This window comes from Babylonia areolata, chromosome 9, assembly GCF_041734735.1.
Source record: "Babylonia areolata isolate BAREFJ2019XMU chromosome 9, ASM4173473v1, whole genome shotgun sequence".
In the NCBI taxonomy this organism is placed as follows: domain Eukaryota; kingdom Metazoa; phylum Mollusca; class Gastropoda; order Neogastropoda; family Buccinidae; genus Babylonia; species Babylonia areolata.
In genome coordinates, this window is record NC_134884.1 from 29,711,458 (window position 1) to 29,717,471 (window position 6,014).

At 41.4% G+C, this 6,014-nt stretch overlaps 1 protein-coding gene across 2 annotated transcripts in view; it reads right to left on the bottom strand.

The window, feature by feature from the left end:
- LOC143285376 (uncharacterized) overlaps positions 1 to 5,691 on the bottom strand; it is a 34,789-nt gene extending 29,098 nt beyond the window's left edge. Inside the window, exon 1 of one of the 2 annotated variants that reach the window (XM_076592601.1) lies at positions 5,536 to 5,691. The gene's annotated coding sequence lies outside the window, so the exon portion shown is untranslated. The remainder of the gene's footprint in view (positions 1 to 5,535) is intronic. The other variant, XM_076592602.1, reaches the window with a different exon arrangement.
- Positions 5,692 to 6,014: the final 323 nt, after the last annotated feature.

Consider the following 6,014-nt stretch of genomic DNA (forward strand, 5'->3'; position numbering starts at 1 on the left):
AGGGGGGAACAATACATTATCAGGAAACATAAGATCAAACAAAGAAACATAATATAAATCAACATTCTCATCACACATACAAATAATGTATATACCGACAATGGGACAAACATAAATCAACTGATCACTTCGGTCAGCTCGACCATCCAAAATGAATAGATATTTTTGTATACACATGCACACAATCATGTGTATCTATCAATTATCATCAAATAATATGTCCTATAATAGTGTTTTTTTCCATAAATGAATACATGAATTTTGCTTTACTCATATTTGTACATCAAAACTTCTGTTTATCATTTTCTTTCTAAAATCCCATGCTTCTGAAATATATTTAGCAAATGATTTTATGATGTCTTCATCATTCGATCTGAGCAGCATTGTCATATCTTCTCTTCTTACTACATCCTTTTCAAAAAGAATACATTTTTTACGAATAAAATCATAAGATTTGCACTGAAACACAAAATGGTTTTCATCATCAGTAGCTGAGTTACATATTGGACAGGGAGACTGTGTTACTGTGCCAGTTTCAAACCATCTTTTATTGGCATTAAAGCCAAGTGTTCTTAGTCTAAATTTGGCTAGGTTTGTTCTACGCCACCTGTTTGATATTATCATAATAAATTTTTCTGTTTGGAATATACTTTTAAATGAAAAGAACCAAGTATATTTTTCTTTGCATTCCATTTGTGCATGCAAGGTTTGTTTGTATGATGCAATCAGTCTATCTTTAAGTTCAGAAATAAATCCATTTTCATACCCTACGCCCTGGCACAACCACACAATTCCAAATCCATTTTCTATTAATGCCTTCTTAACAAAGTATGCCCAGTTTTGCTTCCCTGCTTCCTCTTGCACCAACATCATTTCATAGGCTTGTCTACATAGCCTTGATACTGGTAAACGTGTTACCTTAATCCAGTATTTAATACATTTTACAAATGTTCTTAAATGAAGTGAGTATCTGCCTGTCTCCTCGTATAGAATCTTATTTGATGAATGAAGTGGAACACCAAGGAAACGCTTAATAGCAAATGTGTGTACTTTTTCTATATCTTTATTGTTGTTAAGACCCCAAACTTCTGCCCCGTAAGTCAGCATAGGCTCAATCTGCGTATCAAATAATTTCCTGAATATACAAAGATCAATGCAATTTAACTTTCTAAGCGATCTGATTATTTCTATGACACCCTTCTTCCCTATTCTATATGATTCCTCCCAAGTATGCTTCAAACTTAGTTTCGTTGTAAAATAAAGTCCTAAGTATTTGTAAGAGTTTGTTACCTTTACATCTACATTTCCATAAAACCATTTTTCATGAGCAGAAAGATGCCCTCCCATTCGGAATACCATTACATTTGTTTTATCTAGATTAACTGACAGGCACAATCGATCAGCTTCCTGTTTTAACACATTTAGTTGATTTTGTAATCCAGTGACTGTATCTGATAGAAAAATAACATCATCTGCAAATAATAATAGAAAAAAATCTATTGCTCCTGGGATCATTTGAATGCCATGTTTACCTTTCTGTGACAATTCCACTGCTAATTCGTTTATAAAAAATGGAAACATCAGGGGACTAAGCAGACAACCTTGTTTTACTCCACGTGGGCATTCAAAATAATCAGTATAAGTACCTTTATCACGTACACAAGCCAATACTGAATCATACACACTTCTAACAGCTTTATACAATTTCCCATTAATCCCATTGTTACGTAATACATCCCACAATACATTTCTATTTACCGAATCAAAAGCCTTCCTGAAATCAACAAATGCTACATACAGTTTAGTGTTTTTCAGTAAGTATTTTTGTACTAATGCATATAGAGTAAATATATGATCTACAGTGCTAGAGAGAGAGAGAGAGAGAGAGAGAGAGAGAGAGAGAGAGAGAGAGAGAGAGAGAGAGAATCTTTCAATGTTACTAGATACGCAAGTACATGTTTTGTTTTGTTATTATCAATATTATTATTTTTGTTATTATTTCCATAGTCATTATCATTATGTTATGTTAATTTCTAGTTCTCCCCCTAAAGAAGAAGAAGCAATTGATGAATTTAAAAGAGCCACGGACAGAGAGAGTGAGAGACAGAGACAGAGAGAGAGAGAGAGAGAGAGAGAGAGAGAGAGAAAGAAAGATAAGAGGGGAGAGTAGAAGAGGAGAGACAGACATGCAGACAGACAGACAGACAAGACAAGAAAAGACAAATCAAAACAGAAATCTTTATCAACAAGGTATACATCAGTGTTTTTCTGTTGTTTGTTTGATTTTTCCTTCTTCTTTTCATCTTTCTTTTTTTTTCTTCTTCTTCTTCTTTCCTTCCTTCTTTTTTATGTTGCTGAACATCCACGGACAGACACCCAGACAGGGAGAGGTGATAGGGGTGGTGGGGGGGGATGGGGATGGGGGAACCTGGGGAAGGGGGTTGGGGGGGGGGGGGGATGGGGAAAAACATGATAAGCAGCCCCGTCTGGGTTTTACCCACTACTGTGTCGAAGCCACGCGTGAGGGCTTTCCAAGCGGACAGGAATAGAATGGAAGTGTCCCACATAAAGACACAGACCCAGTCAGTCAGTACAGACCCTTGATCTTTGTCCCGCCGCCCCCAAGGTCACAGCGCTCAACATTAGCCACTTAGTCCATGACAGTGGGCCGCCGCGACCCTCTTTTGTTTTCTTTGTCGAGTTCCGGTTCCTGTCTTTGTCTCTCCCCGCATCCGTCCGGGCGTTCTTCCGCTCCACTTTCAGTTTTCGTTTTTGTATTTTTTTGGTCCTTGTAGATAACAATCGTCTTTTTGGTCCTTGTAGATAACAATCTTCTTTTTGGTCATTGTCGATAACAATCTTCTGGTCTAGTTTTGTGTTGTGTTGTGTAGACGGTAGAGTAGTGTAGTGAAGTGTAGTGTGTGTGTGCCAGTGTGCATGTGTGTGTGTGTGCGTGCGCGCGCGCGCGTGTGTGTGTGTGTGTAACGTTGTGTGTGTGTGTCAGTGTGTGTGTGTGTGTGTGTGTGTGTGTGTGTGTGTGTGCGTCTGTGTGTGTGTGTACGTCTGTGTGTGGCTGTGTCTGTGTGTGTGTAAGTGAGTGTGTGCGCATGTGCCCGCGCGTGTTTGGGCGCTTGAAATGGATTAAAAAAAAAAATTTTTAAACTTTGTTGTGGGGTAAAAATGAAAGAAAACTGAAAATTGAAAAAATATACCAACTGAGGCAAGCTCCACAGAACTTCTTTGCCATTGACGAGACGTCAATTCAAAAGCCTCTTTCACAGCCTATCTGGTTCAGATATATAATATATAATACCTGAACCTACCAGTGTAAGAAAAGACAAATCAATGGCCTTTTCACGTGTGGGTCGATCGGCGGTGTATAGGCCCAAGAAACATGGCAGGGAGGGGTGCAGGGTGTGTGTGGTCAGCGCCTAGATGGGGTTAACTTGAAGGGCATTCTGACCCGCCAATGAACTGAGGCCATTCTCCGGGGCAAAGACGTGACTTCGCCGCCAAACCTGAACTGTCACACGAAACTTGGGGAAGCCGGCCGACAACAGTTATTCGTCAGTGGACAAAAGTCTGTGACTCTGTTGTGGTTACATTGCGACGTGTGATCACATGGCGTCTTGTTCAAGTGCTGCCTTTACAACATCAACAAAACATTACACAGGAATGCTTGGTTGTCTTAAAACGCAGATGCTCAAAATCTAAGAAAAATATCGGGTTAAGATATATATATATAGATATATACGGCTCGAGAATGCATTACTGCTGATGAGAGAGACAAAGGTGGAGACACTAAGACACAGAGAGGGACAGACAGACAGACAGAGGGATCAGGTAACAGGGAGTGAGCGGCGAAACACACTAATCGGTAACTGACACTGATACATAAATGTTGCCAGATGAGAGCATACAAGGCACAAGATGGGGATGAAACAGAAAACTGATATCACACACACACACACACACACACACACACACACACACATATTACTGACGTGACAGTCATGATCATGGTAGTCAGTGACCCTCCCCCCCCCAAACTCCCCCTCCCCCGGCCCCCAAGACATAGTTCCAGAAACAGACACAATGTACACCAGGCAGACTGACATCATTGTACCATCAAACAAGTTCCAGTCAATATACAAACAGGCTCCGAGGGGAGGAAAAACTAGACAAGCAAACAGACAAAAACACGGACAGCAAGCAGCAGACATGATCGACTGAGCACATTACATCTTGGATCTTTCCAGATAAGAACAGAGAATGACACACGGCAGGTACTCGTATCATCATACCACACCCCTCTCCTTTCAGACACAAATAGTCTTTCTTTTTCTATCCCCCCCCCCTCACGTACTCACCTCGATCCCCCCCCCTCCCATGCTCCCCCCCTTCCCACCCACCACACCTACATACAGTCTTTCTCCATCCCCCCCCCCCCGCACCCCCCGCGCACCCCACCCCCTCCTCTCTCTCTCTCTCTCTCTCTCTCTCTCTCTCTCTCTCTTTTCTGCCATCGTCCTTATCGATGAAGTTAACAACGGTGAACTTGGACATAGTTACAGGTCAAGGGGAACCGGGGGCCTGCCTAACAATGCACTGACGCCTCAAGAACAACCCATTCACATGTGCAGAGAAAGGGCCACAGCGCAGTGTGTGTTGTATTGTGTGTGTTCCCGCAACGGCTAGCGGCGTCAGTCATCGCCATATCGCTTACACTGTTTTCTCTTTGTCGTCTCATCTTCTTTATTCGTCTTCTTCTTTACTTACTTAACTATTGTAAAAAATAAAATAAAATAAAAACTATTAAAAATGTAACTGTTGTAAATACAATAGAAAAACCCTTTTGCCCCTGGCCTGCCCGTGGATCTTTTCTTTAATTCAGTAAATCCATTACTAATTCTTTGGTACCCCGGGTCCCTTTTAATACAATAAACCACTCGGGTACACGGCTACATAATTACTGCAGAGTTTTGTTTTCATGATTCCTTTGTCACAGCTGCCAGTGGATTGTGCATACAGTATCACAGGCGCACGGCAAGCGAGTCTTGACAGCACTGCCTCCGTCTCTCGTTTATGTATTAACTTGCTCTTTGCTAAACTCGAACAGCAGTTTTCCAAAGACTTTAGGCAAAGCGTATCAAAATCAACAACAAAAACAATACTTACAAGAGCACTGATATGCTAGCATAAACTGCAGCTAGTAGTAGTATAATCATGGAATACCTGTGTTGTTACAGAAAAAGATGTACATGCATATTTTAGGGTTTACAATATATATATATATATATATATATATATATATATATATATGTCTAGGAATTTTATGACAATTACGTCCGCGACATATAATAAAATACAAACCAACACTCACTTTACACTGTCTCTCTCTCTCTCCTGCAGGATTGCAAAGGTGAGCATATTTCACATTATTATTGTGATCCACAACTTATCCACTTACATGTGCTCGACCAACACTCGACACGCCAAACCTACTCGATCTCTGATCTTGCTGATAAGACTTACCTTTAAAGACCTTTCATCTCTGTCGTGCCAGAAGACGTCTGTAAGCAAACACGATTCTTGTAGTTTTATAATATCACCAGACTGGGAATCACGCGCACAAGATTTCGCTGGAAAAATGATGAAAATATTTCCTGGAATTTCCGGGCCCCAGCAGCATCAACACTGCCACAGCTGTCGTCTAGTCTGCGTGCAGTAGTTCTCTCCTCCTCTTCCTCCCTCCCTCCCTACCTCCCATTCAAGGTGGGCCCCCTTTGAAATAATCCCAGGTGAAAACCACTCCTCGGTATTTTTTCGCTTTGTTGGACGCAAATGTACACACACACACACACACACACACACACACACACACACACACACACACAAGCGCGCGAATAACCAGTACAAGTATGGCAGTCTTGCATGTGCGGAGAGAGAGCCTGAGAGCCGGGAGAGACGTGGTGAGAGGCCGGGGGAGCCTGGGAGACAGAGAGACAGAGACA